Source organism: Phyllobates terribilis, unplaced genomic scaffold, assembly GCF_046119375.1.
Source record: "Phyllobates terribilis strain yellow unplaced genomic scaffold, ASM4611937v1 Scaffold_5__5_contigs__length_657084704, whole genome shotgun sequence".
Lineage (NCBI taxonomy): Eukaryota > Metazoa > Chordata > Amphibia > Anura > Dendrobatidae > Phyllobates > Phyllobates terribilis.
Window position 1 is genome coordinate 225,524,215 of NW_027362765.1, and position 20,967 is coordinate 225,545,181.

A 20,967-nucleotide genomic window follows, 5' to 3' on the forward strand; every position below is an offset into this window, starting at 1 on the left:
AATTGGCATGTGCATATGTATTCACCCCACCCCAAAAAATTATGGTGTTCTGGGTCAAGCAATTCCCTTCATAAGTCACATGCTTAGTGAAAGGAAGTCCACCTGTGCGCAATCTAAGTGTCACATGGTCTGTCAGTATATACACACCTTTTCTGAAAGGCCATAAAGACTGCAACACCATTAAACAAGAGGAACAACTAACCAAACAACACTATGAAGACCAAGGAGATCTCCAAATAAGTCAGGGACAAATTACAAGCCAGGAATGGGTTATAAAAAAATATCCCAATCTCTGATGATCCTCCGAAGCACCATCAAATCCATTATCATCAAATGGAAAGAACATGGTACCACAACAAACCTGCTAAGAGAGGGCCGCCCACCAAAACTATCATCCCGTGCAAGGAGGGCAGCACAGAGACCAATGGTAACCCTGAAGGAGCTGCAGAGTTCCTAAGAAGAGACTGGAGTATCTGTCCGTACGACCACAATAAGCCGTACACTCCATGGAGGTGGCCTTTATGGAAGCGTAGCCAGAAAAAAGCCTTTACTTACATACAAAAATTGTAAGGTTCGTTTTAAGTTTGCCAAAAGGCAGATGGGATACTTCTCAAATGTATGGATGAAGGAGCTGTGGTCAGATAAGAACAAAATTTTAATTTTTGGCCACCAAGGTAAACACTACGTCTGGCGCCAAACCAACACAGCTCATCACCCCAAGCACACCATCCCCACAGTGAAACATGATGGTAGCAGCATCATAAGGGAAAATTGTTTGAGTTGAGGGGAAGATAGTGCGAAATACAGGGATATTCTTGAGTAAAAGCTGTTTCAGTCTGTCAGTGATTTGAGATTGGGACGGAGGTTCACCTTCCAACAAGACAATGACCCAAAGCATACTGTTAAAGCAACTCTCGAGTGGTTTAAGGGGAATCGTGTAAATGTTTTGGAGTGGCCTAGTCAAAGCCCAGACCTTAATCCAATTGAAAATCTTTGGTCAGACTTGAAGATTGCTGTTCACCAGAGGAAGCCAACTAACTTGAAGGAGCTGGAGAAGTTTTGCCTTGAGGAATGGGCAAAAATCGCAGTGGCAAGGTGTGGAAAGCTCATAAAGACTTATGCAAAGTGACTTGCAGCTGTAACTACTGTGAAAGGAGGCTCTACAAAGTACTGACTTTAGTTATGCAGACTGAAGTTTTCAGTTTTTTTGTCCTATTTGTTGTTTGCTTCACGAAAAAAAGAAAACCAAATGTTCACAGTCATAGGCATGATCTTTACATGAACTGATGCAAACCCTCAAAAAAACAGTGAAATTCCAGGTTGTGAGGTAGCGAAGCAAGAAAAATGCCAAGGGAGGTGAGAGTAGGGGTGGATGAATATTTTCGCAAGCCACTCATCTGATCTGAGCCAAAAGTGAATTCTGATGGGTGTTGTTAAAATTGGGCCAGTTGCATCTGCAAATTGAGGACTTTACTGCATTGTGGATAGGTGCACAAGTTGCTTGCTATTAGGCTTGGGTCACATGAGCGTATGTACTCTCGTGCGGCAGAATCGGGCTGATTATGAAAATGAAACTCGGCTCAAACTCTGCTGTAAGCGTGAGCCGAGTGTCAGTGCTCTGTGCTCCGATCCTCTCGCATGAGAGAATCACACCACAGGTGCGGAGGAGACGGAGAAAGTAATTTCTCCATCTTCTCCATTGTCTGAGCCCACGGATGACAGACTGCACTCGGATGACATCCAAATGCAGTCCGATGTTTCACACAGACCCATAGACTTATATGAGTGAGTGTGATCTGATTCTCGGATGCACTCGCAGCATGCTGCGATTATTTTCTCATGATGATCTGCATGAAAAAATAATCTCAGAGTCGAACTGCCCCATAGAGTAACATTAGGTAGAGTGATATCTGACAAAACATTAATAGATAAAAAACTGGAAAGACAATGAGTGCAATAGGGTCTTATCCAGGTTAAAAATTAAAGATAAAAGCAGAATGTGCTCACTTTGTGGGGTTGTGAATGTCACAACCCTTATATTAGCTGAAGAAGTTGGCTTTTGCAGATCCACAATATTAAGTAATATCCGAGACTGGAAGTCAGTGGATATAAATCTGTGCTGACGATGATCCAAGTTGTATTAGGACTCGGAGACCGAAAAGGTCTTCTAATTTATTGTGCTTTGTCTTGATGAAGAAATATGTGTACTTCAAAATGCGTTCACGAATAAAAACCGCATACAAACCTTTTCGGTCTCCAAATACAGGTGCATCTCACTAAATTAGAATATCATCAAAAAGTTTTATTTCAGTTCTTCAATACAAAAAGTGAAACTCATATATTATATAGAGTCATTACCAACAGAGTGATCTATTTCACGTGTTTATTTCCATGGCCCCATTATCAGTATTTGGTCAGTATTTTTTCTCAGGAGTGGGAGACAAAACCAGGAGTGGAACAATCAGAGAAAAGGTATAATAGAAACAAGTCACCAATTCTGCATTTATCACCCACTCCTGGATTTGGCTCCCACTCCTGAGAAAAAATACTGACCGAATACTGACCAAATACTGATAGTGGGGCCAATGTCTAACATGCACTATACTGGTGTGTAAAACAGAGCAGACCAGTGTGCATGCTGTCGTTTTTTCCATATATATGTCATCAGCACAGAAATGAACATTGGTCAGGCTGCTTTCCATTGCACACATGAACAAAACACTCACTGAAAATATGGCCAATAAGTCCTTATCATTACTTTATCATACGGTGCTTGGGGGGCACTTTTGTTGGCATCATACTTTATGGGGGCAATGACAGAGGAATCTAGGACTTCGGGGGATGAAAATTACTATGTAAAGGCTGAAAAGTTGTGAGGTCTGCTCTTTTGTGATCCTGACAATTATTTAATTTTTGGTTTTCTCTTTTTTTTGGTGGGGGGCCCAATTAGAACTTCTGCTATAGGGCCCTATAATTTTTATGTACGCCCCTGGTTTAACTGTAGCTCCAGGTATGCCACTCTGAGCGGGGGCCCGGCCAACTGTGCCCTCTACCCCCCCCCCCAGGTAGGTATGCTACTGATTGAACATAATGTACAGCAATGTATGAACGACATTGCTGTGCACATGTTCAGTCGTTTGTTACTTCTTTTAACAGCTTCAGGGTTTGGAAACTGTGAACAGGTTAAAAAAAAGCAGCAATATTAATTATTTGTCACTATAGTGGAAAGTACGGAGAAAAGATACCAGCAGTGGAGCAAAAAAAGCCGTGTCAGGGCACAGCCCGTCAGAAAAACTCTGATGTCAGAAAGAAAGATACTGTGAGCACATACCCTCACATCTCCAAACACCATCAATAAACCACATGGATTCTTGGCGTAGATTTCTCTTGAAAACCACTTTTGAATTCCTGCCTATAAAAGCCATGTGTGAACATGCTCCAAAGCTATGTGCACATGACGAACTTACTAAGTTTTCCCAGGCTGGTGTCGGTTTCTTGAAGCATCTTCACTGGTTTTGCCATCGTTCTTGAGACTCCTATGCCACCGGTGTCTTTTACTTGATACTTTAAACAGTAAGTAATTTGGTCTATGTTGGGGGGGAATAATATTTTTGTCTGTATTTGTTTTATTTGACAACTTTAATAAAAAAAAAATACTTAATAAAAAAAAAAAGAATAAGTACTTTCAAGAAGAATGAGCATGTCACTTCTAAATTCTCCAGGGTTTCTGAACCCTAAAGTGGTTGAAAGAAGTGACATAAGACATGTGTGCACCACGGTGTCGTTTTGAGATTGGTATCCACTATGTTCATTTTATGGGTCACTTTTGCGGTCCTTTTTCAGGCAGATTCTTGGCGGATCGCTGTGAAAAAAGACAAAGTGTGAACATACACTAACAAGGTATAAACTCCCTAAAATACCTTTACAAAGAGACCGTTATCTAGGATTGGACTACAGAATGTGCCGTTATATGCTATACTCTGTAACTTATTGACACGCAGCTTGTAGGATTTGCTTATTTATTTTGAGACGTCTTGAGGTGAATCATAACCACACCTTGGTCTATGCATGACTCTCACCTACAATCACCCAGTCATTTCGTCTATGCACGGATTTGTGTGTCATAGGGCGGTATTCCCATTCATCACACCACATTACAGACTATATGAAGTCTATTCCAGGCAGTGTCTATGTTTGTTAAAGGGCCGATAATTAAACATTTGTCTTGGGTCATTTTTTTTTTCCAGACATAAAAACTTCTTGTCACCGGGAATCAAAAATGGAACAAATAGAAAAGAGAATAAAAGTAAAAATCAGAGGGTAATGGAGAAGACTGGAGCTCGGTTTGTGCTGCACAGCGAGAATTTATCTCAGTCATTAATCTCCCGCATTCCAGATACAGTACAATGAAAACTGCTTGACATTAAACTTTGTGATAACTAATTGAATCCAGTGCATGGAATGATAAGAGGTGTTATGCGAAAAAATAACAGGTTTTATGTTGAAATAGAAAGATAGATATTATGGGAGAATTTTTGGATTATAGAGATGCACCTAGGTGCTAATATTTTTCCGTGTCGTGATAATTATCCTGTATGTTTTTCGTAAGATTGGAATATACAGTACAGACCAAAAGTTTGGACACACCTTCTCATTTAAAATTTTTTCTGTATTTTCATGACTATGAAAATTGTACATTCACACTGAAGGCATCAAAACTATGAATTAACACATATGGAATTATATACTTAACAAAAAAGTGTGAAACAACTGAAAATATGTCTTATATTCTAGGTTCTTCAAAGTAGCCACCTTTTGCTTTGATGACTGCTTTGCACACTCTTGGCATTCTCTTGATGAGCTTCACGAGGTAGTCACCGGAAATCATCTTCCAACAATCTTGAAGGAGTTCCCAGAGATGCTTAGCACTTGTTGGCCCTTTTGCCTTCACTCTGCGGTCCAGCTGACCTCAAACCATCTCGATTGGGTTCAGGTCTGGTGACTGTGGAGGCCAGGTCATCTGGCGTAGCACCCCATCACTCTCCTTCTTGGTCAAATAACCCTTACACAGCCTGGAGGTGTGTTTGGGGTCATTGTCCTGTTGAAAAATAAATGATGGTCCAACTAAACGCAAACCGGATGGAATAGCATGCCGCTGCAAGATGCTGTGGTAGCCATGCTGGTTCAGTATGCCTTCAATTTTGAATAAATCCCCAACAGTGTCACCAGCAAAGCACCCCCACACCATCACACCTCCTCCTCCATGCTTCACGGTGGGAACCAGGCATGTAGAGTCCATCCGTTCACCTTTTCTGCGTCGCACAAAGACACGGTGGTTGGAACCAAAGATCTCAAATTTGGACTCATCAGACCAAAGCACAGATTTCCACTGGTCTAATGTCCATTCCTTGTGTTCTTTAGCCCAAACAAGTCTCTTCTGCTTCTTGCCTGTCCTTAGCAGTGGTTTCCTAGCAGCTATTTTACCATGAAGGCCTCCTGCACAAAGTCTCCTCTTAACAGTTGTTGTAGAGATGTGTCTGCTGCTAGAACTCTGTGTGGCATTGACCTGGTCTCTAATCTGAGCTGCTGTTAACCTGCGATTTCTGAGGCTGGTGACTCGGATAAACTTATCCTCAGAAGCAGAGGTGACTCTTGTTCTTCCTTTCCTGGGGCGGTCCTCATGTGAGCCAGTTTCTTTGTAGCGCTTGATGGTTTTTGCAACTGCACTTGGGGACACTTTCAAAGTTTGCCCAATTTTTCGCACTGACTGACCTTTATTTCTTAAAGTAATGATGGCCACTCGTTTTTCTTTACTTAGCTGCTTTTTTCTTGCCATAATACAAATTCTAGCAGTCTATTCAGTAGGACTATCAGCTGTGTATCCACCAGACTTCTGCACAACACAACTGATGGTCCTAATCCCATTTATAAGGCAAGAAATCCCACTTATTAAACCTGACAGGGCACACCTGTGAAGTGAAAACCATTTCCGGTGACTACCTCTTGAAGCTCATCAAGAGAATGCCAAGAGTGTGCAAGCAGTCATCAAAGCAAAAGGTGGCTACTTTGAAGAATCTAGAATATAAGACATATTTTCAGTTGTTTCACACTTTTTTGTTATGTATATAATTCCACATGTGTTAATTCATAGTTTTGATGCCTTCAGTGTGAATGTACAATTTTCATAGTCATGAAAATACAGAAAAATCTTTAAATGAGAAGGTGTGTCCAAACTTTTGGTCTGTACTGTACATAAAAAAGAGATGGTGCAATGATGAAAATATAAATTTGACCAACCATGACCACCTGCCATTGTAGAAGTGGGCCATTGCTATTGGACATCCTGGTCGCAGTGTCTTTGGAAACGAGGAGTGACTTGCCTTGGGCTTTCACCTTCCAAAAACTTCAGCCTTTTGTTGAACTCTGTGGATCATGCTTACATATGTATTAGCGGAATAATTCTATGGGGTTAAATATGGTGGCTCAGTGGTTAGCTCTGTTGCTTTGTAGCACTGGGGACCTGGCTTCATATCCCAACAAGGACAACATTTATATGGAGTTTGTATGTTCCCACAGTGGTGAGAGGGCAGAGCAGGGGCGGACATATCACTGCTGCAACCTGTGCAGCCTGCCAGGGACCCAAAGGATAAGGGGGTCCATCTACATCTCCAAAGCAGTTGGAATTGCACATTACGATGAGCTATTGGACTGCAAAGGGCCCATATATTGTTCTTGCACAGGGGCCCTCTTCTGTCGGTGTCCGCCCCTATATAGGGAATATAGATTGTGAGCCCCAAAGTGACAGTGATGACATTGTTTGTGCAGCAACGGAATATGTAAGCATATAGAGTTATTTGCTGCCCATAGTCTCTCATTTTGAATAAGTGCATACAGCATATTTTGCTTCTAAATAGAATGGCGTATTTGATTACACTATTCTATGCAATAAAAATAACCAATCTGCCCTCTTTTTGCATATGAGTCAATGGAGCCCTATCAAAACACAGGAGCCTTGCTAGCACTTATACCAGACATTCACTGCACACGCACCTTGAATTCATCCTGACGAGAACTTGACTCTTCACCTTTGAATGAGGTAGTTCTCCTAATTGGCATGCAAGATAAAAATGTGCATGTTTTTTCATCCTCTAAAATTATCCCTTGGGATGATTACTTAAGATATTGGCTTATACTCAGTGAAATGATGGTGGCTTTCCATTGGAACTGTTTGGATGAGGATTAGCGCTTCTTATATGGAAAACAAAGACTCCCTATTCTTACAAAAACACCGCCGGGCCGAGATCCTACAGTCTCCCCTATAATGACTGTTTACTTGTAAAAGTATGCACCCCCTTTCATTGCTGGCTCCATGCACATGTCCGACTCCTTGTTAAGAGGAAATCTTTACAGAATAATGTTTTATTTGAAGGTTTTATTTACTTCACTATATGGGTTTGTTATCTTGTCTATAAACCCTTCTCGATGTAGGATGCACCAGTATATCATATGCTGGGTGCAGATGTGTGGACGGGCTCAGGATCTGAGTCCACTTCATGCAAGACGGGAGCTGGCTGTTGCTAACCTATGTAACCACTTCAATGCTGCTGTCAATTTCTGACAGTGGCATTTAAGTGGTGCGAGACCGGTGATGTCTGTTCTGGTGTCCTTTGGCTTCTCTCGATGCGATTACTGGTGCGACAAAGTCACTCTCAGAATACTGGAGAGGAGATATGTTTCATTGAGGCTGTTGGCTTCAGTGATGTGAAACATGGAAGTCTTCTCCTGCATAGCAGGTGCACAGAGGGTTAAGCAGCCATATTTAAAAGGGCATGTTTTATAGGTGGATGGCTAAAGTGCGGGCGGGAGGCCATCCACCATATCTCCACCCCAGGGAGTGGTCTGGGCTTTAAATAGCCATCCTTGGGACTCAGGTGTTGTTCAGTATCTGGAGAGACCTGCTCCAGAGAGGAGTTTGCATGTGTCATGCTGACCTGTGTGTGGATAACCCTTAGTGGCTGGATCCCCCGGCCAATATACGGACTGTGCTGAATCTTTGTATTTTGTTTTGCCGTTATGCTGAATGGGCTGTGTTTACTTTATGGACTCCAGGTTGGTTTATGATGTTTTAATAAATCAACCCGACAATTTAAAGATACAATATTCTTTGTCTACCTCAGCCAAGCAATCCGCTTTACCACACTGGGTATTCAAATGTTGTCATTCCAAACGCAAAAACTAGCCAATTTTTACCTGGTAATAGGTCCTCTTTAAAGTGATAGCATGGACAAAAAAAACTCTCTTCCAGCACAAGCCTTTGGGATTTGTCCCAAAAAACGTACCTCTGGTGGCATCTCAGATTGCAGCCTGCGATTCCATGGGAAATTACTGGCATTGTTGATGGGAAAATCCTAAAATACCTGCTTCCGACTAATCAATAATTTATTTTCATTAAAGCTTGTACCCCTGCCTAACTTGGCTTCTGTATTTTATTATTATTTATTATTATAGCACCATTAATTCCATGGCGCTTTACATGTGAAAAAGGGGGTATACATAGCAAACAACAGGTACAATAATTTGAACAAAAACGAGTCAGCGACTGGTAAAGGAGAAGAGAGGACCCTGCCCACGAGGGCTCACAATCTACAAGGGATGGGTGAGAATACAGAAGGTCGGGGTAGAGCTGGTCATACAGTGAATGGTGGAATGAGGATTACGAGAGATTTAGAAATCTCTGTTATACTACAACACCTCAACATCTTGTATGCCCTATTTCCCATATAGCTGATCTATAATAACTAAATCATGTAAATTTAACATAGCATCCTGACCATACTACGAAATATTGGTAACTTTTCATTCACCTTGGAATGTGTTGTGGACTCCCGCTCAAATAAAATAGTTGTCTTTCAGAAGCTATGGCCCCTATTACCCACAAATTGGCCAGAAATCTCCTAAACTTTGACTATTATATTGCTTAGGCCACAGCCCCATTATCAGTATTTGGTCAGTATTCGGTCAGTATTTTTTCTCAGGAGTGGGAGCCAAAACCAGGAGTGGGTGATAAATGCAGAATTGGTGACTTGTTTCTATTATATCTTTTCTCTGATTGTTCCTCACCTGGTTTTGGCTCCCACTCCTGAGAAGAAATACTGACCGAATACTGATCAAATACTGATAGTGGGGCCGTGGTCTTATCTTGAGCCTTGGACTCTGTTAATTAAAATCTGAAATGCTGTACACCCGGCTTTATATATTATACTCTACTTACTGCTGTCCTTTGTTCTTGTCCTTTGTTCTTATCTATACATCTAGCTTCTTTTCTAAATGCAGATTATTTTCATGTCTGAATAAACATAATAAAAAATTACTGTACTCCAGTCCTCTGCCGTCTAATCTCTGTAGTTCCTGTAAAGTTATTTTCTCTAATAAATCCAACTTTCAGACTTTTTGGGTTATCGGGGAGAATGATTGTCTGGAGAAGAAAATGTGAGCACCTCCGTGAGTCCTGTGTTGTGTCAATAGTGAAGCATCTCGAAACTAATCATGTGTGGGGTTGTTTTTCATCCACGGCAGTGGGCTTGCTCATAAGTTTGCCTAAGAACACTGCTAAGAATAAAGAATGGGATCTAAACATCCTCCAAAATCAACTTCTAATGATCCAGGAGCAATTTGGTGAAGAACAATGTTTTTTCCAGTATGATGGCCCATCAAATCAAAAGGCAAAAGTGATACCTAAGTGGTTTGGGCAAGAAAATATTGACATTTGAGTCCATGTCCTTCCCAAGATCTCAATCTCATTGAGAACTTGAACAGCTGAATTACAGCTCTGCTTTGTAAAGAGACATTATAGGGCAGCCATAGAGGTGAAGGCGCCTCCTGTGTCCTACCCTAATACACAAATGACGTATATTAGAAAGTACATAATGTTTCATCATCCAATGAATAAGCTTTATGTGTAGAAACCAGAAGACCCCTGAATGCAGAAGTCATTTTCCATAAACAATGTCAATAACTTTACTTCCTGAACTAGGACATTTGCAAGAAAAATTCATCATATATTTTGTTAACAAGTCATTACAGATGAGGTCATCGCTGTATCCTGTTTCTTTGCATAATTACCCAATCAGTCCTATTCTTCACTTAGCAGTCACCTATAACCGTGCCCTGGGATTTAATTAAATTGTCCTCTTGACTTCATGTATCTGTCAGATGTTATGTCAGAAATGAAAACAGCAAAAATCTGATTTTAAAGGGGTCTAGGAGATCTTAAAGGGGTTGTCCATTATGCTAAAGTAGAAATAGTCAATTAAAAAAACATACAATATTCACTTCTTGGACTGCGGCTGACCAGCTGCGTCTTCACTATTTCATCAGACATCTCCTCTAATGGAATGGTTAAAGGGAACCTGTCAGCTGATACACGCCGCCCAAACCCTGGCAGCATGTATCCGGCACTGGCCGTAATATCCCAGCAGTGTACATACTTTTAATAGCCGCCGGGGACCGAGCCGTGCTATGGATTAATTGTACAGTCAGGACCCCGGCAGCTTCTCCCCACCCGCTGACAGTGAATGACAAGCATCTGCCAATACGCAAGCATACATGGCTGGGATACTACATCAAGAACATAAGAAACCATAACATAAACGCTGAATGCTGAAAAGAGCGTTGAAAATAAATAATAATGGAATACAAACTCATACAAATGAAAACCTATTCAAAAAAGTGCACATACAATGAAATAAATAATCAATGTGAAATAACCGCTAATTGCACAGATAAAGCAAAAAAGTAATTGCTAATAAATGAAAAATAAATCGTTTTTAGAATTTATGCCATCTTATGTTTTTGATGATCTTTTATTTTGATATTACGTGTACTGATTAATTTGCCTTTATGTTTGCTTACTTCTGATAGGTCATACACAGTTATTTCTCGCAGACTATGTTTGTTACCATTGATGTTATTGGTCTCTTAACAATTAAAGCTAGATTCCCATGATTCTGTGCATATCCTATGACTTAGGGTGTTTTCTACATCTTAGTCCATGGCCCCACTATCAGTATTCGGTCATTATTTTTTTTTAGGAGTGGGAGCCAAAACCAGGAGTGGGTGATAAATGCAGAATTGGTGACTTGTTTCTATTATACCTTTTCTCTGATTGTTCCTCACCTGGTTTTGGCTCCCACTCCTGAGAAAAAATACTGACCGAATACTGACCAAACACTGATAGTGGGGCCGTGGCCCAAGAGTCAAAATTGACCCTTTAATGAGGCTTGCCATATGACTGTGGATTAGAAGCCAAACTAAAAACTCCATTTGCGGACCCCCTTGGCTACTGCCCAGAGACACAATACTGACATTGTTTGAATGGCGCCAGTCCAGTAAGTGGCCAAGAAACAAGAAGTCAGCTCACCATTTTCAATGCTCTGCACCTGGGTGGGAATGGAGTACTCGCACGAAGCCGCCCTGATACGGGTTAAGGCAAATACAAAATAAGAAAAATAGGAATGCTCCAGTGATGAAAAGGTAGATATAAAACTTTTATTGCAGTGATTTAAAAATTTGTGACTGACATATCACAGAGGTTAGGGCAGACCAACACGTTTCTGCATTCAAGCTGTAGTCCAGTAAGTGGTTGTGCCTCCCCATTATACTCACTTTTCCAATTTTACTGTAACATAGTCCATGTTTTACACAGTGATGGTGATAGTAAGGCCAGGGCCCCACTATCAGTATTTGGTCAGTATTTTTTCTCAGGAGTGGGAGCCAAAACCAGGTGAAGAACAATCAGAGAAAAGGTATAATAGAAACAAGTCACCAATTCTGCATTTATCACCCACTCCTGAGAAAAAATACTGACCAAATACTGATAGTGGGGCTGTAGCCTAATTCTGGTAATATTCCCAGCGGCCCAGAGTGGTTTAATACCTAATATCTCTGTTGTTCTAAAGAGTAGTTTTGGGTTATCCAGTGCAGTGGACTCTTGTGGTTTAGAGATTAACATCTAAAATTCCTGGTAGTATACGAAGATGAAGGGGGATAATGCTATTAGCGGAGGTCTTGTGTATACAATTGTATTTTAATTTGACAGAATTATTAGCTGGTAAACAAGTTAGCGACATGTGTCGGACATGTATATAAAAAAGTGTGCAAGGAATATGAAGTATGAAGGGGGGCTCAAGATTCCCTGTGGTGAATAGCATATGGCTATGCTGATGGAAAAATAAAAAAACATCTCTTGGAAAGTAGGGATGAAAATACTATAAAAACTGTCTGCAACGCCAAGGGATTTGAATTATATATTTGTAAAAATTCATAGCACCCTCTTATTCTCGTTCTTGCTTAATTTACACAAAATTAAAGGGGTTGCCTTTTTACAGACATCACTATTAGGGCTGGAACTTCTGCAGTGATCAGCACAAATCTGGATCCAAGGGGTAACGTTTCTCCTTATGGAGAGTGACATGTCAAGCATGCCATGGTGAGGAGACTTTTAAGCCGCAATGCTCCTCTGGGAAATATGCAATCCAGCCAACCACCCAGCCAAACTAGATTTCACACTTTACACTGATTAGGGGCAGTACCCCAAAACACAGTGCCTGCAAATTGAGATTCTGGTTCAGGCTTTTATCCTATGTCATATGGCAAGGCTTTTTAAAGGGTCGATATTGACTTTTAGGATTGCTACTTATTATAAGTGGTGCTAGAGTTCTAGTCTTCTTCCTCTCTGAAGAGACAATCAGCACAAATCTGTCACATGTCATACATGCCCTAACGGCATATACGTCGTATCTCTGGGACAAGCACTCTATGGGCTTGATTCATCAAGACTGGAGTTGTTCACAGGTGAGCACATATAAAAGATAAAAAAAATGCAAATACAATAATGAATTGGTTGCATTACACAATACTAAACAAAAAACAGGCACAAAGGCAATGATGAATTAGGGCCTACGTTTTTTTCCCCTTGAAATTAATGTTTCTGTATAAAGGATATTGCTATTTGGATGAATGGTGACCTGCCACCATCCATGCAACTAAAAGTAAAGAGCATTACACAACGATAAGCACACCTGTATAAAATATACAAATTTTATTGAGTCCAAAATATAAATACTAATATAAAAACAATTAAATCCAAGATAACCCCAAAATTGACATATACATTATAGAAACGATGATATGAAACCCACAAAAATATACTGTAAGGGTCAAAAAAATTATATGTATATAGCCCTAAATAAGATCAAGTATACGTGGGTATATTCCAAATGGTACCAGAGAAGGAACACCTATACAATATCATTAAAATATCATAAAAAACGTGCAAGCAAAAAGTGTATGGCATGCAGTGGATACGGAAAGTATTCAGACCCCTTTAAATTTTTCACTCTTTGTTTCATTGCTGCCATTTGGTAAATTCTAAAAAGTTCATTTTTTTTCTCATTAAAGTACACTCTGCACCCCATCTTGACTGAAAAAACAGAAATGTAGAAATTTTTGCAAATTTATTAAAAAAGAAAAACTGAAATATCACATGGTCATAAGTATTCAGACCCTTTGCTCAGTGTTGAGTAGAAGCACCCTTTTGAGCTAGTACAGCCATGAGTCTTCTTGGGAATGATGCAACAAGTTTATCACACCTGGATTTGGGGATCCTCTGCCATTCTTCCTTGCAGATCCTCTCCAGTTCCGTCAGGTTGGATGGTGAACGTTGGTGGACAGCCATTTTCAGGTCTCTCCAGAGATGCTCAGTTGGGTTTAAGTCAGGGCTCTGGCTGGGCCAGTCAAGAATGGTCACAGAGTTGTCCTGTAGCCACTCCTTTGTTATTTTAGCTGTGTGCTTAGGGTCATTGTCTTGTTGGAAGGTGAACCTCCGGCCAAGTCTGAGGGCAATCTGGAGGAAGTTTTCATCCAGGATATCTCTGTACTTGGCCGCATTCATGTTTCCTTCAATTGCAGCCAGTCGTCCTGATCCTGCAGCTGAAAAACACCCCCATAGCATGATGCTGACGGGGTGCAGAGTGTACTTTAATGAGAAAAAAAAAATTACATTTTAGAATTTACCAAACGGCGGCAATGAAAAAAAGAGTGAAAAATTTAAAGGGGTCTGAATACTTTCCGTACCCACTGTATATACATCAGATGGATAAAAGTATGAACAACAATCCAATCCAATAGATGAGAGAAGTATAACTAGATAAATACAACTATATACGGTAGATGAAAGGTCCACATACAGTATATGTAGAACGTAGCTATAGATAAGAAGCCAATACACCCAGCAGAAAATAATCAGATCAGGTCCAAAATATGGGATCCAAGAACCAAAGGTATACCATGAAACATGTCAGTGGGGTTAGGCCCCACGCGTATCGCTGCTGCTATGCAGCTTCATCAGGGGAAAGACCTGCCACCATCCACACTCATCTTATACACCGTAACCAATCTTCATAGCCGAGTATATACAGTACCATTTCAGTGCTTAAAGATGACAAATATGTAATTGTTTTATCTTCTATAAATGCAGTGGTTCTGAATACAGTGTTCATTTTATTCCCATGCCTCCATGTACCTGAGATTTGTACCTTCTTCCCTATATGTAAATCTTGTTTTGTTAGTCGAGTGGGTGAGGTCCTCAAGAAAACACCCACAGAGAAAAATTGGCTAAAAAAGTGACCTAAGATGAAACACTAGACTTACTGTATATACAAAGAGGAGCCCCTACATCTCAGGAATGGAGAAGAACGGGAGCAAAAGAATAAAGAAACCCCCAGATTCAAGAGAACGTCACAAGAGGAAAAAAAATGACGTATTTCTGGCATATATACATATTTACGGTCGTCTTTAGGGCACACCGATAAGGACTAGAATAAATGAAGACTCTCACTATGTACACCCACCTATAAGTGAATCATGTAATCGGATAATTGCCAGTTTACACTGTCAAGCTAGTTCGTGCTTAACTTTAATTAATCTTGCTACTTTCTTTATTGCATTTTTTTAGTGTCAGCGATTAGCAGTTGTACATTTTATTATATAAACTCAATCCAATTCCCCTGCCAAGAACCAGAAAGTGAAAGGAGAATATTTGGAAAGACAAGAATTAACCCTGTCATACCCCCTTCAGGTATTTGCACATTACAGAGAGGTGTCTGCGGAGCTCTATGTGATCTAACAATGGCCAGAGGCACAAACCTGGCCCCTTATGTGTAGATGCCATATTATTCCAAGTTTTTTTTTTGGCACAAACAATATTTATATCTTCTAGGAAAAGAAAGAAGTATTTTTATCCTTGGGCAGTAATAAGTGATAATTAGAGTATAATTATATCATTTTTCTTTTTTCATGTCATTAAGTACTAGGCACCTAACTCAGAATTTCTTAGTAAGCAATATGTAGCTGTCTGTTAGATTTGCTTCTTCTCCAGCTGTACAAGCTTCTGTTCAGTCTGGGCATCAACATATTGTAAATGTAGCTTTCCTCCTCATATACTGTACGTACTGTTTTCAACTTACTATTAATTTACCTTCTGAACAATGAAAAAAGGAAAATTGCTTAACAAAAATAAGCAACAAAAAACTTCTCGAGGACTAACGGGTAATTATACTTTAAAAGGGTATTCAGCAAATAAATATTATTCATTGTCTAATTAAAATATATATTATTTTCCAGCATACTTTCCAACTCAGCTTTCATCTGATTGAAGTCATTCAATACAAACCTTTGTTCCGGAGCAGACATATAGTACAGGGGCAGACATACCATTGGTGCATCATCTGCAGCTATATAGGGGCCTAATACTGTAGGTTATGGGGCCCACTGTCATATTAAGGCTAGGGTCACTCCTCCGAGAGAATAGGATCGAATATAGTAATGACACTCTGATAAAACTCAGATCCGAGTGTTAACTTAGTGTGATCCGCTTCTCTCAGATGAAAGAATTGTAGAACAGGTGAGGAGAAGATGGAGATCAACATTTCTCCATCTTCTCCATTGTGTGAGCCCTTGGAAATCGGACTGAACTCAGATGTCATCCGAGTGCAGCCTGATGTTTTCCACGCACCTATATAATTGAATGGGTGCATGCCCTCCAATTTGCAGAGCCAATCACAGTATGCCGCGATTTTTTTCTCATGCTGAATCGGTATTTGAAAAAAAAAACACTGATCACCACTGCCCCATGGTATAACATTGGTCTTAGTGCTATCCGATAAAACATCACATAGCACTCATCTGATGTATACACTACTATCCATTATATTGCACATAAGGCTGTATTCACATGCAGTGGCCGTGCTACGGCTGAAAACCACAACAGCCCTCTATAGCTGCGGTTTTTTCACTGTTTCCCTGCACAATCACTTACTCTTGCAGGTGAAACAGTCGGTTCAAATGGCTTTGTGGTTTTGCAGGGGAAACAGTTGTTTTCTTACAAGATTAAGTGATTGAGCAGGGAAACAGTGGAAAGACTGCATTGGTGCAGGGCTGTTGCGGTTTTTAGCTGCAGCTTGAAAGCTGCATGTGAATGCAGCCTTAGGAAATACATTAAAACTTCATAACTACCAACTACTGGGGCATTGTTACAGAAAATAATTAGGAGCTTCATGATGAGCTATGAGATAAGAGGGGGCCCATATACAGTTCTTGTACAGGGACCCTCTACAGCCTGTGTCCTCCCCAGAAACAATCTATGGCCATGGCCCCACTATCAGTATTTGGTCAGTATTCGGTCAGTATTTTTTCTCAGGAGTGGGAGCCAAAACCAGGAGTGAATGATAAATGCAGAATTGGTGACTTGTTTCTATTAATACCTTTTCTCTGATTGTTCCTCACCTGGTTTTGGCTCCCACTCCTGAGAAAAAATAGTGACCGAATACTGACCGAATACTGATAGTGGGGCCGTGGCCTATGGGAAAAAGTATCGGGACACAAGTCTTAATCATTGTATTTTTCAGGTTTTCATTCAATCCCATTTCCACAGATGTATAAAATCCATCCCCATCGCCTTGCACTTTGCATTTTTTTTACGCAATTTGTGAAACAATGGGTCTTTCTAAAGAGCTCCCTGACTAAAGCGAGGTCTTGTAATAGATTGTCACCATTATAATAAGTCAGCATGTGAAATTTCTTCCATCCTAAATATTCCACCATCTGGAATGATGTTATTTAAAATGGAAGAGTTTAGGGACCACAGAAACTCGGCCATGAAGTATCAGACCACGTACTGTTACAAAATGGGGTCACTAAGTGCCGAGGTGCATCGTCCATAAAAGTCGCCAACGCTCTGCTGACTCAATAACTGCAGAATCCAGACCTCCTCTGGCATTAATATCAGCACAAAAATTGTGCACCTCGTGTTTCATGGGATGAGTTTCCATGGCCGAAAATCACCAATCACAATGCTGAAGGAATGGTATAAAGCAGACCACCACTGGATTATGGAGCAATGGAGACATGTTCTGTGGAGTGACAAATCTCACTTCTCTATCTGGTAGTCTGATGGACAAGTGTGGGTTTGGTGAATGTCTTTTTAGTGGAGGGGGCATAATTCAATAGTTTTGTTTTTCAGGGGTTGCCATACCCCACCTAACTCCAGTGAAGGGAAATCTTAATGCTTCAGCAAGCTTTAGGCATTTTGAAAAATTGTATACTTCTAGGTTAGTGGGAACATTTTGGGGCAGAACCCTTTCTACTCCCCATGACTTTGGCCTAGGGCACAAAGCAATGCCCATAATGGTATCGTTGGGTCAGTTTGGTGTTGAAGAATATCACTGGCCTTACTGAGCCTTAACCTTAACCTGTTGAACATCTTCAGGATAAACTAGAATGGAGATTGTGAACAACGCCCAACATCTCCAACATCAGTGTCTGATCCCACAAATATTCTGCTGGATGCATGGGCAAACATTTCTACATTCAGACTCCAAAATCTTGCCAGAAAGGAGAACTAGCTACATATTAATAACAATGGATTTGGAATGGGATTTTATAAAAGCTCCTGTAGGTGTAAAGTGTAGGTGTCCCAAGACTTTTGTCCATATAGTGTACCATATGTTCAACCTCTGCAACTGCACAATCAATTTTTCACAGGTTCCCAATGTCACATTTAAATGGCAGTCTACGTCTGCAATTAGCAGCACCTCTTTGGCCTGGTCACTAGCTACCAAAAGACCCCTTTCGACCTCCCTCCAGACCTTAATTAATCAAGAAGAAAATCTCTCCTCCTCTGGCACAGATGACTGTACCCCTGAAAAGTTTCCAAACACTGGATGAAAACCCCCACAACAAAAAAAAAGTCGAGGTCACGATAGCTGTAGCGTAGGCGTAGGTGTAGGTACTGTTATTTAGAGCAAACTTGGCAAGAAACTCCACCCAGACTTCCTGCTTAGAGGAAACAAAACATCTCAAATACTGCTCTACCTCCTGGTTGATCCTTTCTGTTTGCCCATTAGTCTCGTTATGATAAGCTGAGGAAAAAGACAGCTTGATACCCAATCTGGAGCAAAAACTACATCAAATGCTAGCCAGAAAGTGAACCCCTCTATCAAAAATAATGTTTTTGGGAACACTATGCAATTTAACGATATGAGAAATGAACAAAGTTGCCAAGCTCTCAAATGAACCATTTTGCTAAAACAGTCCACCACCACCCACGCAACTCTATTATTATTGTTTATTTTTATAGCACCATTGATTTCATGATGCTGTACATGAAAAGGGGTTACATACAAAACACAAAGAGAAATTACAATGAACCAACTAATAGTGACAGACAGGTACAGAGGGGAGAGGACCTTACTCTCGCAGGCTTACAGTCTACAGGCTACCACCAGAGTTAGGCAAATTGGTGACAAAGTTCATGGACAAGTGGATCCAGGGCTGCGACGGAGCATCATTAAAAAAGAGATAACCCGCTGGGGTTGGGAGGACAATAGAAACTATCAGAATTTGGACAGGGAAGAAAGGGCAATCGCTCGGCAGACAGAGGAGCAGACCTCACAGCAACAGGTCACCAGATCGAATCCCTGAACCGAGCCATGACATTAAGGTTACAGATGGATTGCTGAAAAGACGTAAGTGGGTAATATATCATGAACTATTGGAGAGCATGGGGCCTATGTTGTCAAGTCCCACATCTTGGCAACCATACAGTATTGTAGTGTTCCTGTTACATTCCTATGCAATAAAGTTTACCCCTTTTAGAAGTTTGTCCTGTCTCTCTCCCTGTAGCCCAGCTCTGATGTGAGTAACCCCTCCCTTCTTCATCAGATAGTGTATGTCAGCCATGTTGCTAGTTCATATCTACGCAGCTCTGGTTCAGAATTGTTTTTTTACCTACCACAATTGTGCATAACTACAAGAACTCAGCTTGAAAATAACCCTTCCTCTGGAATCTTCATACATATCTCTGCAGTCTAGTTAAGCTATCTGATGAAATCACTTTGTGTGTGTACTGGCTAATACTGACATCCATAGAAACGCTGTCTCAAAAGCCCCACACTTACAGCCTAGTTATGGAGTCAGAATATATATACTCTTCCTTCACATGGGCTTCATGCTTTTGGTGCCTGTCCCTGTCTTCATTTTTTACTTCCAGATTAAAATCATGTCCTATCATGAGATGTTCACACAGTTGCATGTTATATGATACCACTCTGATAACTGCACTGTAATGAGCTGTGCACCCATGTGTCCAATTGTTACCTGAACTTCTCATGTGGTTCCCTATAAAAAGTAAAGGGTGTTGTCCTTGTGACTTGAACAGAGATTTGAGCAAGAAGATCACAGAAACTGCTCAGTGATTTATTAGCTATGGTCTCCCTTTATTGACATCTCCTTCATGTACTTAAAGAGCAATAAGCTGCAGTACCAGGCACAGGCACAACCAGTCGTCAGTTGATGGATGGGGTGACTGAAGTCAGATCTCTAGCAATCAGATATTTATGGCCTATCACTGGAGTGGATAAAGTCTGAAGAGGATAATATATGGGCAGACCAATAGCTCACCATAATAGCTCTGGAGGTGGTACTGGACCCGCTCCCCTCTTGGGCCATTGTGCGGCTACACCAGTTGCACTAATCGTATGTTCACCCTTGGCCTATCAAATGGATAGGCCATCAATATTATGGACCTGAACAATTTTCTTAAGGAGAACATGACAGCAAATATATCCTTCCAGATCCAGGGGCAGAATGTATCAGACAGTGACTGTATGATTTCAGTCATGTATGTCTGACTCGGAAATGCTGCAATGTTTCAGAGAAATACATACTTTAAAAGCTCCACTGGTGACGAGTCAGAAAGGCCAGTCCCCAGCGGCTTCTCCCCATCCGCTACCCTGTAGTGACAAAGCTACCCCTGCATGTGTGTATAGGGAGAGACCTGTCTGTCATTGGCAGTGGGCAGGTAGAAGCCGCCGGGAACCAGCCTGTCCGACTAGTTTCCCGGGCAGCTTGGACCCTGGTGGCTTTTAAAGTACGTTTTCCTTTGAAACCCTGCAGAATTTAAGAGTCAAGCATGCAGGGCTCAAATCACATAAGCCAGTGTCTGATACATTCTGCCTGTGGATCAAGCATGATTAATCAGCTGTCAGCTTCACTTTATGGATTCTGCACACTCCTATGTTCTCTCCAAGGTGCCATCCTGCAGGCCAGTGGTTCTCAACTCCAGTCCTCAAGACCCACCAACACATCGCGTTTTCAGGATTTCCTTAGTATTGCACAGGTGATGGAATTATTACCTGTGTAATACTAATGAATTGCTGAAAACATGATCTGTTGGTGGGTCTTGAGGACTGGAGTTGAGAACCACTGCTATAGGCAATCAAACTATGAGACAATTCAGATAGATTTTAGGGCCACTCCACTTCACTCACATTGACAGCAGGGCAACCTTCCCACCTTCACCCCCAAATTCAAGAGTTCCCACTGTACCAATCCTCTATTGACTACTTCACT